The sequence below is a fragment of the Orcinus orca genome, chromosome 17, assembly GCF_937001465.1.
Source record: "Orcinus orca chromosome 17, mOrcOrc1.1, whole genome shotgun sequence".
In the NCBI taxonomy this organism is placed as follows: Eukaryota; Metazoa; Chordata; class Mammalia; order Artiodactyla; family Delphinidae; genus Orcinus; species Orcinus orca.
Window position 1 is genome coordinate 78,754,888 of NC_064575.1, and position 21,059 is coordinate 78,775,946.

At 45.6% G+C, this 21,059-nt stretch overlaps 1 protein-coding gene across 1 annotated transcript in view; it reads right to left on the reverse strand.

The window, feature by feature from the left end:
• Positions 1-21,059, reverse strand: part of KCNQ3 (potassium voltage-gated channel subfamily Q member 3) — a 291,899-nt gene that overhangs the window by 269,132 nt on the left and 1,708 nt on the right. The window lies entirely within an intron of this gene.

A 21,059-nucleotide genomic window follows, 5' to 3' on the forward strand; every position in this document is an offset into this window, starting at 1 on the left:
GGACAGACTTAAATGTTTACTGTGGCCTACACAGCCATGTCCAATTCCCTACCTCCACCACACCTGCCTTTCCAAACACCTATCTTTCAGCCTGCAAGCAGGTATTCCCACTCCACTCACATGGTTTAGCCTTTGATTTCAGGCCCTGAGAAACGGCCACTTCCTTCCCCTCTCCCACTTCTCCAGACCCCTACTAGTGTTAGAAAAATGACTGCAGCTGCTCCAGATCTCACACCCTCACACCACACCACCCACAGGAGATGACACCTCTTCTGGGATCCTCTCCCAAGTCCTCAGATCCACCCTCTCCTCCCACCGGCTCTGATCGGGTGGCAAGTACTTTCCTGTACCCACCACGGGGGCCAGAGGAGACGGGCTGATTGGATGATTCCAAACAGGGCCCGCCTCTGGAGTCAGGCATGGAGTTACTCTTAGCCAAACAACATGGTTAAGAATAGGGTGGGATAAAGTCCCCAAAGGGAAATCAGAGAATGGTGGGAGAGACGGGGGCTACACATAAGAGGCAAATGATCGACACCAATTCCCACTGGCTGAAGCGAGGGGCAGGGCCAGAATCATGGAAGGTCAGAGCCAGTGAAGGCCTTACAATTTTACAAAAAGGAAAAATAAGGTCCAACGTGGGCCCAAGACTTGCCCATGTTCACACCGGGGCCACTGCCAACTGTCCAGACCCCCACCCCAGTGCTCTGCCCAATGAATTACGACAGTAGTCCCCTGCCCCCCCGAAAAACATCTTCATTATTCAATCCATTTCACGCTCAGCAGTGCCCGCCACGGACTTCATAACAGAAGATGCAAGGAATGGTTTATGAATAGGAAATCTAAGCACCACTGGGCTCAAGAGTGGCTGACTTCACACCATCTCCCCGAGGCAAAGAACCACAAGGCAGGTGCAGAGTAGGCGGCAGGCTGGAAGCTGAAGAGGAAGAAGGAACTTGCTTGGTCTTTCTCCACCCAGGACCATCTCACATCCCCAACCTTCCCTCCACTCCTAAGCACTGTCCTCTTGTCTCTGCCCCTCTCTGGGCAACTAGAACAGGCAAAGGGATGAAAGAAGAAAAGCAGCATTGCAAGGGGGTATAAACGACGCAGCTTCTTTCCGAGAGGGATGGAACTCAACCCTTCCGCCAGGCTGCACCACAACAGCTCAATTCTTATTGACTTGTTTATTGCCATCTCCAAGCACACAAAACTACTGACTTAAACCAAACCTGGACTAGGATACACACACCACAGACTCTGGCTGAATTCTGCTCATGGGCCAGGATGGTTGTAAGGAAACGGCATTTGAGCTGACCTGGCCCAACTAAGGCACAGAACCTTCACCGCAGGCCAAGTTCCCGGCGTACTAGTGGAGTCCCCACGGAAGTCAGCTGTGCTCAGCTTTCCAACAGCCGCTTCCCATGCCCGTGTTCAGAGCTGGGTTTTGTTTGGAACTCAGCTTGGATGCTGCAAGGCCAAGGGGATTAGTCAATAGTGTTTGTTAAACACGGACCTCATGGCCAGCATCATGCCTGGCACTGCCAATGAAAAGAAAACATATCGTGCCTGGCTCTTGCCTATAACGGAGCCCTGATCTGGTTGGGACACTCTGGGCAAACCCTGCCAAGGCAGAGCTTAATGCAGGATGAACGGGGGCGCCAGATCCTTTGCAGCTCAAGGAGAAAAGCCCAGGGAAAAACTGGGAAGGGAAACATGGCTTGTACTCGGGCCCATGAAGGTTCCCATCCAGCTCCGTGGCCTACCAGCTGTGTGTCCCTGGACAAGTCACCTGACTTCTCTGAGCCTCCACCTCCTAACATCCACATCAGGTCACAGTGAAAATAAAATCATGAGACAGGGCCAGAATAATATGAAAATAACAGGAACTTCCATTTAACAATGCTTGCCATGTGTCAGTGCTGTCCCAAGTGCTTTACAGAAGTTAACACATTCTATTCTCTCAACACCATAAGGAAGGAAACATGAGCACCCTCATTTTGCAGATGAAGAAATGGAGGCCCAGAGGGATAAAGAAACTGCCCAAAGTTATTCAGCTAGCAGTTGATCACCTTAGTGCCCAGTACTCACACAGTCCCTCCTCCCCACTCCTTGCCAAGGAGCAATGGATGAAATTGGCTTGAGGTGTCAGAGATACTCAGAGAAGCTGGGTCATGGTGAAAAGCATTAATGTGGCTTTGTGCACCCATGTTCACAGCAGCACCATTCATAAGAACCAGAAGGTCGAAGCAACCCAAGTGTCCACTGATGGATGAATGAATAAACAGAATGTGGAACATACATATAATGGAATATTATTCGGCCTTTGAAAAGGAAGGAAATTTTGACATATGTTACAACATGGATGAACCTTGAGTACATTATACTAAGTGAGATAAGCCAGTTACAAAAGGACAAATAGCGTATTATTCCACTTATATGAGGTACTAGAGTAGTCAAATTCATAGAGACAAAAAGTAAGATGGTAACTGCCAGGGGCTGGGGGGAGGGAGGAATGGGAGGATTAGTGTTTCACGGTGCTACAGACTATGTCCCCTCCCCAAATTCCTATGTTGAAATCCTAACCCCCAGTGTGAGGTAGAGCCTTTGGGAGGTGATCAGGTCATGAGGGTGCAGCCCTCATTAATGGGATTAGTGCCCTTATGAAAGACACCCCATAGAGCTCCCTTGCCCCTTCTACCATGTGAGGACAGAGCAAGAAGCCTTCTTTCATGAAACAGGAAGAAGGCCATCACCAGACATCAAGTCTGCCAATGCCTTGATCTTGGTCTTCCCAGCCTCCAGTACTGTGAGAGATAAATGTCTGTTATTTAAACCATCCAGTTTATGGTATTTCTGGTACAGCAGTCCTAATGGATTCAGACAAACGGGTGCAGAGTTTCAGTTCTGTAAGATAAAAACATCTGCGGATGGATGGTGGTGATGGTTGCACATTAAACCACTGAGCTGTACTCTCATGGCTAAAATGGTAAATTTTATGTTTTATATTTTACTACAATTAAAAAAATAATATGGCAAAAAAGGGCTGTACTTTTCCCACTTAGGTGGCCCACTATGACTCCCTGTTCCCTTACTTGGATTCATTTGTTCAGTTGGCATTTTTTATATTTATTTATTATTTACTTATTTAGGCTGCACCAAGTCTTAGCTGAGGCACACTGGATCTTCGTTGCAGCATGCAGACTTCTTAGTTGCGGCATGCATGCAGGATCTAGTTCCCAGACCAGAGATCGAACCCGGGCCCCCTGCACTGGGAGCACGGAGTCTTACCCACTGGACCACCAGGGAAGTCCCTCAGTTGGCACTTTTGAGCACCTATGTGTTTACAGCAAGAATCCAAGAGGCCCTGACAGATCGTCGTCATAACAGCAGACACATACCACTCTCGTTTTGTGCCCATTGCTTTTCGTGTTTTACCTTTATTGACTCAGGTAATCCTCGCAACCATGCTCTGAGGTAGGTACTGTTCATATCCCCATTTTATAGATGAGAAAACTGAGATCCAGAGAAGTCAGGTGTAATCTGCCTGCGGTCATACAGTGGGAGTTCAGACCCCCGCGGCCTGGCTAAGACTCCCTGCTCCAACACACCTTCCCCACCTGAAACACAAGCCACGCTTTCATCCACACACGACCTCCCCATCCAGCCGAAGTGCCCAGGCTCCTGGAACAGCAAGCTCGGTGCCTGGAGAGGGTCTGTGTCCTGGTGATACCCCAGTAATGAATGCACTGCTCTGCTGCTTCCGATGTCAGCATCGGAAAATGCTTCCCATTTTTTCCATATGGAAGCAACAGGTCCCCAGCTTCATTTGTTCCATGCAGTGACACTAATGAATGTTCCAAACTCTGGGACATAGGGACTGAGGAGTGTGTGTGTGTGTGTGTGTTTGTGTGTGTGTGCACATATATGTGGTTTATGTAACTTGCATTTTCCCCAACTTCTGAAATGATGTACGTGGTATTTTACCTGAGCCAAACTGTTTCAGTCTAAAAAGTAATTTAGGGTTTCTTGAAGTCATAAAAACACTGTATTAACCCCACAAGTGTAATGAATCCTCCAGCCTCCTACGTCTGTGTTTTTGCTTTGACTCATCACTGACAGTGTAAAAACTGGGAATTTGAGACCAAAGTATCAGCCAGAGTCATGGCCTTTGGAGGCTAGTGGTGCTCAACCGAGGGTGCTACCACCTTCACTGGAACATTTGGAAAAGCCTGCGAGTGGCTGGGTTATTCCAACTCTGGGAGCTCTAATAGCACTTGTAGGCAGGGTCCAGAAAATGCTGAAAATTCTGCAAAATTGCGACTTTCCTGTCCAAAGAGAAACAATGTCATCCATAACGCTAATAGCTTCTCCATCAGGAAACCCTAAAATGTATCCAACTACCTGATTTTTCAGGGAAGAAGAAAAGGCACAGAGACATGGAAGTTTCTTATCCCAGGTTGCACAGCAATTTCAGTTTAAAAAAATCTGACCCCTCCTATTACATTTCCTACTTCATCCTCTCACCACCCAGCTATCTAACCCCCTACAAAAGAGCCCCCAGGTACAGCCACCAGGAAATAGTCACACCTTACTCAGCAGCAGCAGTATTTTTCATTTCCAAGGCTTTGCCTAAGTTGTTCCTTCTGTCTTCAGTCCTAACCATGACCCTGAAACCACCGCATCCTTTCATGCCTGGCTCAAAGGCAGCCTCCTCCAGGAAGCCTGCCAGAGTCCTATCTCGGAACCAACCCACAGCAGTCTGTCTGTATTTTGACTTCCAGCCTCTGTGCCCACCTGCCTTTGTATGAGAGTCATTTGTTCCCATTACCATCAGTAGGATGGAGCCAACTATCTTACAGCCATTATGCCATTCTATGGTGACAGCGGTCTGGCAGGGCAGGTCCTATTATCCCATTTTTACTGATGAAGAATTCGAAGCTCAAGAAGGTGAAGCAATTTGCTGGAGGTCACACAGGTGGCAAAGAGGATTTCCTCCCATACCTCAGAGCCCACGCTTGCAGCTACGAGGGCACCCCGGCTTCCTGTGTGGTCATGTGCATGTCTGCCTCTTGTCTGGACCATAAGGTCTTTGAAGGTGGGAACCACATCAATCCATCCATGCTTACCTTATGCCATTTCCTCCATAAAAGATGTCAAAGAGCCCAGCACAAGAGCCCCCCCATCCCATCTCCTGGTCCAGGACCCCCTCATTCCCTTAGGCCCCCTCTGACCTGATACAACCTCCTTCCAGGTACACAGTGAGTCAGGAGCAGGGCCACAGAGTGAGAAGTCTCCTAAGGTTTCCAGCCTCCCACCCCACTTCAACAGCCAACTGCAGTAACCACAGTAGCTTCGATCAGACAAAATAAATAACTTCCATTCCTTTTTCCTGGCTCAGCAGGCTGCTTGGGATATGGCAATGGGCAAGCGTCATCAGGGTGTCCAGGGCCTCTGGAATCTCCTTGCACACCCTCAACCACTCAGGGTGGGAAAGGCAGTGAACTTAGAAGCCCTCTCTGCAGAAGATCAGGCCAGCAGCCAGTGAAGCAGGACCTGGAGGCAGACATGACGGGGAAAGAAGACGATGATGATAATGCCAGCCGTCGGTCCCAGCCTCTGATACGGGCTCCTGGTGACCACAACACGGCAGACGAGCTGTGTGTCTACCCAGAAGACACTCCTCCATCTTTCTCCTCCTAACGGAGTCTCGTTCTGTCTGGTTGGCAATGTGCCAGACCCCAGGAAGTGGTTCAGGATGCGTCTAAGTCAATCACGGTAGTTCCCTTGGCCTTCACTTCATTGGTCCAAGGTAGAAGGAGCAGCTGACCCAGTGCTGGTCAATGATACACAAGGGAAAATGTACTGTCCCCTCGAATTGTGCCTCAGGAAGTGGTCAGAAGAGACTTGGCTCCACTGGCCCACCCAGACGATGGCACTGAACAACTGATGTGATCTGAACACCGTCCGTTGGGGAAATCATAATTTCATGGACATCACTTAATACAACAAGAGCAGATGAAAGAGTAATAGAAAACAGCTAGACTAAAATTGAAACTAGACGACCTGGGTCCAAATCTCAGCTCTTAATTGTGAGACACGGGGGACGTGATCTCATCTGCCTGAGGGTGTTTCCATGTCTATGTAACAGGTTGGAGGACCTCTGTAAATGCAGTGCCTCTGTTCACAGAGTCCAGCAATTAATTTTTTTTAAATAGACCTTACTTTATAGAAGAGTTTTCCATTTACAGAAAAATTGAGAGGGTGGTACAGTGAGTTCCCATATAACCTGCACTCAGTTTCACCTATTATAACATCTTAGACTAGTATGATACATCTGTTATAGTTAATGAACTGATACTGATATATTATTATTAACTAAAGTCCATACTATATTTTTTAAAATTATTTATTTACTTATTTATTTTTTATTTATTTTGGCTCTGCCAGGTCTTAGTTGCAGCATGCGGGCTTCTTAGTTGCAGCATGCGGGCTTCTTAGTTGCGGCATGTGGGATCTTTAGTTGCAGCATGCGTGTGGGACCTAGTTCCCTGATCAGGGATCGAACCCCGGGCCCCTGCATTGGGAGCACACAGTCTTACCCACTGCACCACCAGGGAAGTCCCCATACTGTATTTAGACTTCCTTAGTTTTTAACCTACTATCATTTTTCTGTTCCAGGATCCCATCCAGGACACCTTATCTCATTCAGCTGTCACATTTCTGGAAGCCCCTCTTGGCTGTGACAGTTTCTCAATCTTTCCTTGTTTTAGATGAACTTGACAGTTTTGTGGCGTACTGATCACGTGCTGTGTAGCTGGGCAAGTGTTTTCCTCAGCATCTCTGCTTCCTCAGCAAACTTGAGTCAGGCAGCAGAACTCTTTTCTTTATGCACCTCTTCTTCCCTTTCCATGTAAATTCCTTCCTTTTACCATGATAATAGAACTCACACATTGTAACAGAACTTCATCATGTCCAGAGCCTAACTTTAGGCAGAAATTATGATATTAATTTCAACATTACTTCCATTGACTGACATCATTTCTATCTTAGCAGGTTTTTGAAAGAATGGAGAGGGAACAGCAATGTATCAGATACTGACCACGAGCTACAACCAGGCTTTGGACTATATTACTGACATTTCATTGAATCTTTACAACAACCATGGGAATAAGCAAGTTCCACGTTACAGGTGAGGAAACAGGTTTAGGCTGGTTAAGTGGTTCACTCAAGGTTACTCGGCTAAAACACAGCACAGCCAGGATTCAAAGCCAGGTCTTATCTGCATCCACTTCTGCTTCCATTACTTCACCTGCACACCTCTCAGGACTGGCACTGTGTGCACTTACCCAAGACTGAGTATCTGGTGGGCCAGGTATTGCATGAGACCCTGGGCTGCAAAGAATGAATATTTGCACATACAAAAAGTACAGCTAGGAAACCATCTTCAGCCTCTTTAAACAGCTCACCTCAAGGTTCACCCAGTGCTAGGTTCTATGATCCCACTCTCTCTTGCATCAATTTCAACACTTTTCCTTTAGTGTGAGAATAAATCAGACCTCTGATTTCTAAATGTGTGACACAGTCATAGTCAGGGTTGTACATTACAAAGTGAAGAAAGAAACAGTCTTTAACCTTATACGCATGATGAACTCTATTTCTTGCTGATGGAAATTTGCCCTGACTCATTTAAACGATGTTGACAGTTTTACTCGAGCCTCATGTAGACTGAGTATATGCACATATGAAAGTATCACACCACTATGCAATTATTTATTTACCTACTTGACCGTGGACAGAAACAGCAAAACCTAATATATTCATCCCTATATCCCCTGTTCCTAGTCCAAGGCATGGCATCTTTTAGACCTGAAATCAATGTCAGCTGAATGATGAATCAGAATACCTTGAGTCTGATGAGCAGACATATTTGCAGACAAAGATGTTTAAACGTAAAGGATGAAGATTCTCCTATGAGATTTCTTCCCAACCAAATAAGGTGTTGAAATCATGGTACCTAATTCCCAGAGGAATTCAAGAAGCAACTCAACATTCCTGCTAACATTCTGGAATCCGGAAGGTGGATGTTAATTACTTTCCCAGAAAACCAGAACTGAGGCAAACGGTGGACGTCAGCACCACACTTCACAACCAGATCCTGCCATTTTCTCAATGAAAGATGTGTCTGTAAGGGCACCCGGAATATACCTATTTTAATCTTGTTTTGAAAATGCTAATGCTTCTCACATTATAAATTAGATTCTTCGTTCTTTGAAAGCATCACAAAAGGCACTCGGAATTATAGTGTCAGCAGGACTAAAGTTCTCCATGCTTATTTAAAATAACTCTCCTGTTTTATTTGGTAAGAATTACTAATATGTGAACACACCAGAATTTCAACAAGGATACGGCTCCATCCCCCAAAGGAAATGCAGGCAATGGCCTGGTTTCATGGTGCTTTTGAGACCTCTACAGTCCTGCACACATTAAGAGTTCAAAAAGCGTAGCCATCGTGAGATACAAGGCACTGAGTCAACATATTTACAAATACTTTAAATTCACAGTTTTTTTTCCTGAATGACTTTCCTAAATGAAAAATTAATGAGGGGGAAAAAACACTACAGAATTACCATGACCCTGAGGCCACAAGACTTCCTTTACTTAAGAACCACTGGGAAAAAAAAACAAAACACAGAAACATTTGTGAACCACAAGTTCCAATATTTTCTTCACTTCAGAATGAGACAATGTACAGCAGTTGCTGTCAATGCCCCTCTCACCCCCTCCTCAGCACCTTTTCCCAGCACCTGCCAAAGGTGGCCTTCTGCAAACAAATACCTTTGGCAAACACCCCCATTTTTGTCTAAGGGATTTCTCTGAGAGGTAATACCCCTGGGATCAGCCCTGAGCCAATGATGGATGGAGTCTGAGGATAATTCTGCACTGTTGTACATTGCATTACAGGGGCCCCTGTGGGGCCAGTGTTAATTAACCCCCATGGTGACCTGCTTGATGATAAATGCATCCTTACGGCCTGCATTCTCTTTCGTGTCTTATTTCCCCACTTGCTCCAATTTTACTTATTTTTCCAATTTTTCTCAGAATCACCTCCTAAATCATGCATTCTCAGTAGCACTGGGTATTGCCTTCAAGGGGGCAAAGTTGGTTGTTGGAGGGTGGGGTTGGGAAAAAAATCTTACTCTTTTTATATATGGAGCCCAGACATAAATACAGTACATAAAGGATACACAGTATATCTGTGGTATTAAAACATCATGGGTGGGAGCAATCAGGGAAAAAAGTGTCTACAAAGACTCCTCAGCGGGGAGATATTGCAAACCAGATTGCACGACTGTGCATTAAATAAACCACTTGCACTGAGCACCTTGCCTCAGGGAGCTTCTGGAGGGACACAAAGTAAGATGCAGTGGTAGCCTCCCCTGAGTACACCATGAAGTCATTCATTAAATCCTTTCAATGTAGGGCAGGGAATATTAGGGCCATTTATCAGATGAAACACTGGGGCTCTTACGAGTACGATGACCTGTTGGAGACAACAGAGCAAACTAGCCCAGGACTCAGGGTGAGAGCTTGGGTCTCCTAGGGGCTGGGCTCTCAGGCACACCTTAGAAAAAACATGAAGAGCGCTTAGCCCAACGAGGCACAGGGAAATAACTCTGTAAATATCAGTGACTGTTATTAATGAAAACAGATCAGGTTTCCATGAATGGGCCAGATGATGGTGCTGCCCCACAGGTGACAGAATAATAACCCAAATGGATAAAAAGTATTAGTTAGCACTGATATGCTGGTTTTGAATGCCCCAACTTAATGTTGGACTCAAGGGAGATCAGAGAGCAATTTTTTTTTTTTTTTTTGCGTTACGCGGGCCTCTCACTGTTGTGGCCTCTCCCGTTGCGGAGCACAGGCTCCAGACGCGCAGGCTCAGCGGCCATGGCTCACGGGCCCAGCCGCTCCGTGGCATGTGGGATCCTCCCAGACCGGGGCACGAACCCGTGTCCCCCGCATCGGCAGGCGGGCTCTCAACCACTGCGCCACCAGGGAAGCCCCAGAGAGCATTTTATATGACTCTTGGTAGAGGGCTGGATTTGGGGGGTAGGGTGGAGAAAAGAGGGTCAAGGGACAAGGAATTTCTACAGGAAGAGAAACCCTCCTTGGCCAGAGGCCGACTGGGGCCTGTGGATGGACGCCTGGATAGCCTGCACTTGGCTTTGCTCTTTCTGCTTCTTATTTGATCCAGACCCCGAGACAAGGCAACCCAGAACAGTCATGCTGTTGGTAAGACTGCTCCACCGGTACACAGCCATTGGAAGCCCGCGAGGGAAAGCTGATGTGGCTGAATGGAAGCCAGCCTTGGAAGAAGAAGACCTGAGTTCAAGTCCTCCCTTTGCCATCAAAGTGACCTCAGGCAACTTTCTCACTGCCCTGGGCCTCCGTTAGCTCTTCCCTACAGTTCTAACGGTCTCTGATCTTTGTAATCTGCCAGGTGCCTCTCTCCAGGTTCGTAAATCCCCTAAACTGCTGTTTAGCTTGATTAGACTTGCTGGTGCCTAAGGTTTCATTTTTCCGGACTGGCCTCACTAGGTGGAGAAACATCCGAAACTGATATACGTGGGGGGAGATAAAGCCGGAGCTGGGGTTTTAGGAACGGGCAGGAGTAGGGAGATCCATAGCGTGATAGGACTGAGTGATTTTCCATTAGTACAGATGGCCTGGACCGGAAGAACATATTCCCTCGACTCAATATTTTCAAGTCATGTTGGATAATATTTCACCCCATCCCCTACAAAAGACATCCATAAAGGTAGAGATGGACTTGAACTGCTATGGCAGGTTTACGAAAAATCTCATGGCAAAGAAACCCCATGGACAGGCTCCTCCGATACAACACTGGCGTAGTTAGAAAAAACAGATGTGGCGAATTTGTAAGAAGGGCCCTGCTGTAACAGCCATTTGGCTAATACTTCTAAAGCAAGTGTCCTGGTAGCACTGCCCAAGAGGGAATAGAATAAACTACAAAATGATGTAAAAATGTTGGGTTTTATTGATAGCTTGGTTTTATATGCCCCAACTCAGCTGTTATACTCTTAGACAGGGTCCAAAGGATTTTATGTCTCTTGAAGGAGGGGAGGGTGAAGAAGAGGAAAAGGCGATCCTGAGGAAACCCTGAAGTCTTCAGCAGGACAGAAGCCCACCTCGGGAGGAAGCCAAGCAGAGCCCACGTACAGGATGCCCCATGAGCCAACTGCATCAGTACTTACTCCTGTTCTTCATAAACTACATGCAAGAAGCAATCTTGTTCCCGAGTTATAACCCAATCTGTTCTCTTAAGAAAACATTTCAAACAAAATCCTCTATCCCTTCTGTGGCAGAATGGAAAGTCCCATCCAGCAAGGGTACAATTGGACGGGATCTGATTTGCATCCTATGACGCCTGCCAAACTAGAGGTGACCTGAAACCTCTGTATTGACTGCAGTCTTGTCATCTTTGACTGTTGTCTTGTCATCTCCAAACCTCTTTCTCTTCATTCTCCTAAAAAGCGATCAACCTAGGGAAGCCAACATCCCTGTAGCACAGGTACTAAGGCATACCGTTAATGGGTTCCCGATTAAAATACCCAGTGATGTTCAGGTGACGCAACACAGACAGAAACGTGGCAAATCTGTCCCTGGGCAAATGCCCAAACCCAAAACCCAACTGTGGGACCTGTCTGCTCCTCATACAGCTTTCGGACAATGTTACACCTCAGAATGCCGCTCCCTGTGTACTTTCCAAAGTGCTTCCTCACATGCTGTCTCATGGGATTCTTCATCAATCCTACACGTAAGTATTTGCAGACTGTGAGACAAGGGAAGTGTTTGAATCACACATCTTCAAACAACTTACCCAATGCATTTCTGACAAACTCACAGCCATCTCCAGTCATCCCACACCAGAACCACGTACCACAGTGTCTAAAATGACTTTTAGTCAATCCAACTTTGAAGACCTTTCCCATGCTTCCCTTCACACTGCTCTGTGGTCCAAAGATGCACCACATCTTGTTTTCATTAATGTCAAAACTTCGAAACCCAAGGCAAAAAGAGAAAGAGAGCAGGACCTTGATTCTCTGGAAAAGACCATAGGGACACACTTGACTTAGGAACCTTTTAAACATTGATGGAATCTTTTTAAATGAATACAGATGAAAGGGGGAACGTCCAAATAGTGCAAGAATAATAATTCAGTGTTCTGAATTATTAGTCCTCCTAGTAGGAGGGGGAGATGAGTCGTCAATGGGACCGTCAGTAAATTCCTCCATCTTCTCCCCACTGCTTACACCTCCTTTGCAGAAGTCTCCCTTAACAGAGGAGACAACAGTGCCTTCCCCATTCTGCATGCCAGTGTTCCTCATTTGCATGCTATTACTGCATTAGCTAGGCTATTTACATTTAGTCATTTCCAGTCTCCACTCCATAGGGAAAGAATTAGGTATGGCTCATCTCCCTCAACGTCCTGGCACGAAGCTTGGCATTTGAGTCAGTACATGTGGCCTTGAAATGAATGACCTTAGCATGCTAAACTGCACCTTTCTCCTGGATGTTTCCCATCACCTGGACAAAGCACAGGGAACTATACTCAATATTTTGTAATAACCTATAAGGGAGAAGAAACTGAAAAGGAATATATATATACATATATATGTATAACCAAATCACTTTGTTGTACATCTGAAACTAACACAACATTGTAAATCAACTATACTCAATAAATTTTTTTTAATTAAAAAAATTTTTAAATTAAAACAAAAAAAACTCCAAGGTGGAGAGGAAATTTGAGGCACGGTCTATACGGAATCCGTGAACCTAAGAAAGTCCGTTGAGCTCAGCCAACGGTTTTCAGGCCCGGCTTCATATTAGAATCACTTCACAATGATGCCTGGACCCCACAGAGCAATGGTATCTGTTTCTGGGGTGAGGCCTTCATCTGTATGTGCTCTGTGCTGTTTGTGTGTGTTTGTCTTCTTTTTTTTTTTTTAAGTATTTTTAACTTTTTATTTAAAAATATTTTTAATTAGAATGGTAACATAATCCACACATATATAAGCCTTGCCTAGGTTTTCCAAGTGTTAATATTTTTGCCATGTTTTCTTCCTTCTCCCTCTTCCCCTGTGTATGTATTGTGTACACACACACACACACACACACTTACAGAGTCTGTATGTGTGCTGAACCACTTGAAAGTAAGTTGCAGATATCACGACACTTCACCACTAAATATTACAGCACGCATCTCTTAAAAAAAAAAAACCTTCATCTGCATAACCGAAATGCAATTATCATACTCGAGAAATTAAATTTGGATATATATTGTCATCTCATATGGAATCCCTGTTCAAATTTTCTTAATTGTCCCTATAATAATATCTTTGATTGTTATTATTTTTTTAACTCAGGATCCAATCAAGAATCATGAATTGCATTGGTTTGTGTTTTTTCCAGCTGTATTGACATATAACATTGCATAAGCTTAAGGTACATGATGTGGTGATTAAATGTGCATATATATTATAAGGTTCATAAACACATCCAACACCTCACATAGTTGATTTTTTTTTTTTTTTGGTGAGAATTTTTAGGATCTGCTCTCTTAGCAGCTTTCAATTATACAACAGAGTTATTTTTAACTACAGTCACCATGTTGTACATTAGATCCCCAGAACCTATTCATCTTATAACTGGAAGTCTGTACGCCCTGACCAACTTCATCCATTTCCTGCACCCCCCAGCCCCTGGCAACCACCAATCTGATCTCTGGTCCTGAGTTCAATTTTTTTAGATTCCTGTATAAGTGACATAATATAGTACTGTGTCTCTCTGACTTATTTCTCTTAGCGTAATGCCCTCAAGGTTCATCCATGTTGTTGCAAATAGCATGATTTGCTTCTTTTCTACAGCTGGAAAAGATTCCATTTTTTATATATATATACCACATTTTCTTTATCCATTCATCCAACAGTGGACACTCAGGCTGTTTCCAAATCTAGTCTATTGTAAATAATACAGCAATGAACACGGGACTGCAAATAGCTCTTTAAGATACTGATTTCATCTCCTTTGGATATATATCCAGAGCTGGGATTGCTGGACCATATGGTAGTTCTATTTTTAATTTTTTGAGGGACCTCCATACTGTTTTCCCACAGTGGCTGCACCAGTTTACGTTCCCACCAACACTGCATAAGGGATCCCTTTTCTCCACATCCTTGCCAACACTCGTTATTTCTTGTCTTTTTGATGATGGCCATTCTGACAGGTGTGAGGTGGTATCTCATTGTGGTTTATTTTGCATTTCCCTGATTAGTGATGCTGAGCACCTTTTCATGTGCCTGTTGGCCATTTGTACGTCTTCTTGGAAAAATATCTATTCAGATCCTTTGCCCATTTTTTAATCAGATTATTTGCTTTCTTGTTACTGAGTTGCATGAATTCTTTATATATTTTGGATATTAACCCCTCATCAAATACATGTTTGCAAATATTTTCTCCCCTACCATAGTTGCCTATTCATTTGATTGATCGCTTCTTTTGTGGTGCAGAAGTTTGATGCAGTCCCACTTGTCGATTCTCAAGTATTGCACTTGGTTGTCATGTGCCTTTAGCGTCCTTTAACTGAAACAGTTACCCTCATCTTTGTTTGTTTTCATGACATGCACCCTTTGAAAGAGACCACGCCAGATATCTTGCAGGATGTCCCACCATTCGACTTTGTTATTTCTTCATGATTGGATTCAGTCATTTTAGGCACGACTGCAGGTATGTTGTAAATTTCCACTGAACTATTCAGGAGGAAGGTAGGGTCAGTTCTCCTCCTTATACAGAAGCTGGATGGCTTTGGTTCAGGTGCAGTCTGCCCGATTTTTCTTAAGGTGCCTTCTTGCCTAGGTGATTCACACGTGTATCAAAGTCTGAGAAGCCTTACTCCAAGTGTGGTCTGCAGACCAGCAGCACTGGTTTCCCCTGGGAACTTTCCAGAAATGCAGCTCTAAAGCGCCTCACTCTGGAAGGGAGAGTTTCCGTCCCTCTCTGTTACTCTTCTGGTACATTGTCTTCTATAGAGGAGAACCGTGACATGGTGAAGAGAGCACCACCTTGTGGGTGGAGGACTCCTGCGTGATCCGAGCTCCACCACCAAAGTAGTTTCAAGAGCCTGGGCAAATCTCAGCATCTGTCATTCATTTGTAGAAGAGAGACACTGGGTACCCTCCATTCTAGCAAGAAGGGCCATTTGATGTTAGTCCATTTCCTAGAAAGTGAATACGGGGCACCTGTGGTCATTGTCATTCCCAGCATATAGCCTCACTGCTGCGCAGAGATCTGATGTTGGGAGTTGTTGTTCACCCCTTACCTGACCTCTTCATTCTGCTTGAATGGCTTGAAAATGTCATAAGAAAGAAGGCCAGGAAGAAGTCAGGAAGTTCATAAAATGAAAAGAAAAGTCAAATGAGATTATTAGAAAGGGGAGGGGGCATGGATTTTATGAGGGGGGTACAAGAAGAAGGCAGATTAAACACAGTTGAGAGGGGAAGCAAAAATGAAACAATATTTATTAAGTCTACAATGTGCTGGTGGAGGTCATGGAGAGATCGTGGTGGAGGGCATGGAGAGGTCGTGGTGGAGGTCATAGAGAGGTCGTGGAGGAGGTCATAGAGAGGTCGTGGTGGAGGTCATGGAGAGGTCGTGACCGCTGGTAGACCTGTGAGCTGGCTCCTTACCCCTCCAGTGCTGGGCATGTACTCTGCCCACTGTTCCCACAGCAGGAGCTATTTTCAAGGGTGCAGCCTTGAGTGAGCACATGTTGTTGAGACCACCTAGATAGTGTTACTGAACCCCGTGAAGGCCTCTATATAAACTTTTAAGATGCTGGTGGTTGGGTGTGGAGATCTACCTGTCTTGCTGCCCAAGACAAGCCTCGTATGTAAGTTCTCTGCTTCTTACACCCGCCACCTACTCAACCAGTGTGGCCTGCCTCTTTCCTCGGTCTCTCCTTGCCCTCCATGTACCCGACCAATTTCAATTTCACCTGGGGAACTCCTGAGGTTGCAAATCAACACAATGCAATGTTCAGGTGTTTAATATCATCACCTTGATTAAATTTCACAACAATCCTGGGGGTGTAGGTATTATTATCTCCATATCATAAATAAACTGAACTCCAGGGAAGTTGAGCGAATTGCTCCAGGTCACAAAACAAGGAAATAGCAAAGTTGGATTAAACCCAGGTCTGACTCCAAAGACCATGCTCTTACCACTGAGAAAGCATGACACAATATAGATCACCTCACACCTGTCAGAATGGCTATTATTTCAAACAAACAAACAAACGAACAAAAAAAAAAACGAGACCCTAAGTGTTGGTGAGGATACAGAGAAACTGCAAGCCTTACACATTTTTGGTGAAAATGCAAAATGGTACAGCTGGAAAACAGTATGGAAGTTCCTCAAAAATTAAAAATAAAACTACCATGTGATCCAGCAATCCCACTTCTGAGTATTTCCTCAAAATATTATTATCAGGGGATCAAAGAGCTATTAGCACCTCCATGTTCATTGAAGTACTATTCACATGAGCCAAGAGGTGGAAAACAACCTAAATGTCCATCAACGGATGAATGGATAAAGAAAATAGAATACTACTCAGTCTTAAGAAGGAAAGTCTGCAGTATGTGGCAACATAGATGAACCTTGAGGACATTATGCTAAGTGAAATAAGCCAATCACAGAAAGACAAACACTGCAGGAGTCTACTTATATGAGGCACCTGAGACAGTCAAATTCATAGAGTCAGAGAGGAAAGTGGTGGTTCCCCAGGGCTGGAGGGAGGAGAAAGAGGGAGTTACTAACCAACAGGCATAAAGTTTCAGTTAAGCAAGAGGAGAGATCAGCTGTACAACTCTGTGCCTACAGTCAACAGTAACGCACTGTACACTTAAATATCTGTTGAGGGTAGGTTTCATGTTAAGTGTTCTTGCCACAATAAAATAAAAATTATTTAAAAACGAATGAGAGCTTTTCAAAATCCTTGGTTCGCAATAATGAGAAGGAAACCCACAAAACTGAGGAAGAGAATGCAAAAAGGAAATTAGTGGGGTAAGAAAAAAAGTGAGGATGAACTGAGATGGTTAAGAAGACAAACATCTAGTGGGAAATGAGAAAGAATACGATACATGGGGGCAGAAAAGGAAGAGAATGGGATGAATAGAGTCAGAGAACAGAATAACTGAGAGAACTGAGTCCAGCAGTCCATCCCTTCCGTAATGAATTACAAGTTGTAGCACTGGCTGAGATGCAGTTCAAGGGATTCCTTACACCTAGGCCGGGAAGTTGACCAGATGGCCAAACTCTGAGATTTCTGCTAATACTAATGTTATTATTAGATGATATTGAATATTATTAAGATATTAGTAGAGGGAGGGGATATAGGTATACATATAGCTGATTCACTTCGTCATACCACAGAAACTAACACAACATTGTAAAGCAACTATACCCCAATAAAAGAAAGATATTATTAGTATACATGTTCTATTGGGGCAGAGATCAGACTGTTTTGTTTTGCTTGGTTTTGTTTACTGCTATAATGCCAATGTCTAGAAGAGTGCCAGGCGCAGCGAAGGCATTTCTATTGACTAACATCGACAACACAAAGTTCTATTATTGAGCACTTCTTCTATGTAAGGTGCTCTTAGCTCCACAAGAGTCTATATTGAGAACATTTTTTAGACTAAGAAACTGAAACTCAGAGATCCAGCAACTTGCCCAGGAACATACTGGCCGTAAGAGGCAAAGCAAGTTTGGGAAATCAAATTTCTCTTACTTCAAGGACTTGCTAAGACTCTACTTTCCTAAGGGGTCTCAGTGAGAGGCCAGTGTCTCTCCTCCACCTTGAGGGCTGTAGCTCCTTTAGTCAATATGCTAGGTCCACCAGCCAGGCCCTTCACCTTCCAGAGCGGCTGCTGGGTCCTTGCGCCCCACCTCTCAGCCTTGCCTGCCCGATGTCCCAGGGGCCAGTCCACCTGAGAATGCAATCAGTGTGCATCTCTTGTGATCATTTCCCGTTGGCGGGTCAACAGGTGATCAACTGATCACAGCCAACTGGCCATGGAGAGGTGGTCAGGGTAGTGGGATGCTTGTATGGTTGCCAGTCCAGCAATAATGCCAAGATGACCAGCAATAATGCCAAGATGAAGCCAGCATCTTCCCACTAACAGGCTAGGAAGGGGGAGTCCCCAGACAGCCTCAGGACAGCCACAGCGGCAGGTGTGTGTGACTTTTAAGGAGACCCTATTTCAGAATCAACTAGTAAACACTTCGTGCCTAATACTGGGCTAATTTCATTCACACACACTACTTTTTTTAAGCCTAAAAACCACCCTATGACGGATGGTTCTCACCCTCAACTTACAGATCTTCCCCAGCTCGGCTCATGCAAAGTCAAAGAGACTGAAGGCAGAGTCCAGATGTGAATGTCAAGTCCAGCCCCTTTTCTACAGCATCAGAATCCTTTTCAGCCATGCAGCTAAAGATATAGAGAAGCGATCAGCCTTACCGGGGTCACAGCGTGGTCTCCCACCTCTCCCCTACTGTCCACCAGGAGACTTCTGAGAGCTGTTCTCATCATTAATGTTCCGTAATGCTGACTACTTATTATTGTTCTGAGAACAGGAAAACCACGCAGAACAAAGTCTGGGTGAACCTGAGAGTATGCGTTCACTCATCCATTCAGCAAACGCTTACTGGGTGACTGCCGTGAGCCCAGAAGCCTGCTGGGGACTGAGGTGGCTAAGACGCAACACAGCCCTTCCTCAAAGTAGTTCTCAGCTCTGCCGGGGGAGGTGAGCAAGCAGGGCAGTCCAGTGCAAAATCCTATGCTTGGGGATGCTGCCGAGGAGGGGCAATTCTAGCTCAGCTGGAGGGCCGGGGAAAAACCTCCCAGAGGAGGTGACATGAGAACTCGGCCAAGGTGAAAGTGAGTAGCCAGGAGAAAGCAAGGGACGGGCATTTAAGGCAAAGGGGGCAGGGGCGGTGGGCTGGGGGTGGACGGGTGCGGTCTTTGATTCTCACATTTGCTGTATCCTGCCTTTGGGAGAGAAAGAAAAAAATCACATCTCATGGGTCCGGTTCATTTTTTTTAAAAAAGAGCGTGCACTAGCCTGTGAGCCCACGGTCAGCCCAAATTCCTGGCCCGCGTTCTGTCATTAACCACAGCCCAGAATAGGATAATGGCTGCTTTGAAGCACGAATTTCAGTGCTTGCAAAATCCTGAATCATCAATGAAAGGTATGGTTTTGTTCACTTGACCAGACTTCCTCCCAGCTGGAGGAAGGATGTACAGTGCCTCCACTAACCAGGTATGCTTCAGTATCAGGAGCTCAAACCCAGCCCAATGGGTTTTCCTGTCTAACGCCCCATTCACCAGAATCCCAATACCACCGCCACCCCAGGCCATGTCCCGTTTCCCTAACACTGTGGTTCCCTGGGTTCTGAGCAGCCCCTGCTTTGATTCCAAACTCCATTCCCAGCCATTTGCCAACTGTGAGCTATGAAGGGGAGGCAGAGGCGGGACTAAGAGTCCTCTGCTACCAATGGGTGAGGGGCATCCAGGGACGCCTGGTAAAATACCCAGAGTCCCGCAGTTGTTGGCAGAGGGCCAGAACTGGAATCCGGGCTCACAAACAAGTGATGACCCACTGCATTCATATGCGAGCTCCAGCTATGGGATCCTGGACAGGTGGTGCTATCTGTTTTAGTTTTCATATCTTCACCTATCAAATGTAGGGAACAATTCCCACATCATAGCATCATGGTGAGAATGAAATGAAATAAATGATTTGCATGTGTGAAAGTGCCTTTCTCCTCCCATAGATTGAAATTTTCCTGGGTCCTCTCTGGGAAACTGAGGCTACATACAGATTTTGGCATTCCCAAACCTGCTTCCAGGTGATGGAATAATTCTAGAGAAGGATAACATTGAGGCCTTACCTATCCCTTCCCCAGACTGGTCAAGACAGGGCTGGAGCACCGGCTGGGAAAGGTGGGAGGAGAAGAAAGAGGGAGCCCACAAACTCCAGTAGGGCCCCGGGTTCGGAAGTCAGCCAACACGTACTGAACACCATTTACGTGCAAAAGGACATGTGAGGTTGTGTATGCTTGTGTGCGCTCAAATAATTCGTGTGCCTTTTTTATTATCGCATATTCCAGTATTATCTTCAGTTCAATTTAACTAAATACAGCACTAGAGACAGAGACGAATATCTTTCAATCCCTTTTTACCACCTGAAGAAAGCAAATGGAAGAGCAACAATTGCTAACCCTTCTGTCCATTCACTAACGCCTGCAAATACACGCAGACATGAATGCCAAAGGCTGGACAGCCCCCCTCCACCCCACCCCCCAAAACCCATGTTCCTGGCTGCATGTCCTTAGTTCCTCAGTTTCCGGAAGGCGCCCTTTCCAGGCTTCGGTAACCTCTCTGATGAAACCTGTTGCCAAGCCTGAGGTCCTGTGCAGACGCCTCCACCTGGCGGCCAAAGCTGGAAAAGCCTTTCCAACCAAGGAAGATTGGCAGGTAGTGTTTAACTCCGAGGCTCCCCGAACCTCTTCCCACCACGTAGGTCATGGGTCAATCGGAGAAGGACAGAGAGGAATATCCATTGCTAAAGGCACAAGAAGGGTCAAGGTCTTGGCCGATTCCCCGCCAAAACCCTGGTAACGGTACAGCCTCCTAAGAAGCAGCCATCAGGATGACTAAGCCGCAGACAGGAAGAAAGGGGTACCTGGAAGTGCCCTGCCAGCCCTGAGGCGCGCGCTGCCAGCTGTGATTTCCCCTCCTGGAGAGGAGCCACCACTACCATCTTCGCCCTCTCCCCCAACACAGCAGGATTTTCTAGCCAGAGTGTCAGGAGTGGAAGTTCCATCTTCCTTCCCACCACGCACTTACATCCTGACTAGAAGGGGACCCTCTCCAGGGGGCAAACCTTCAGCCCAGGCCCCTTCAC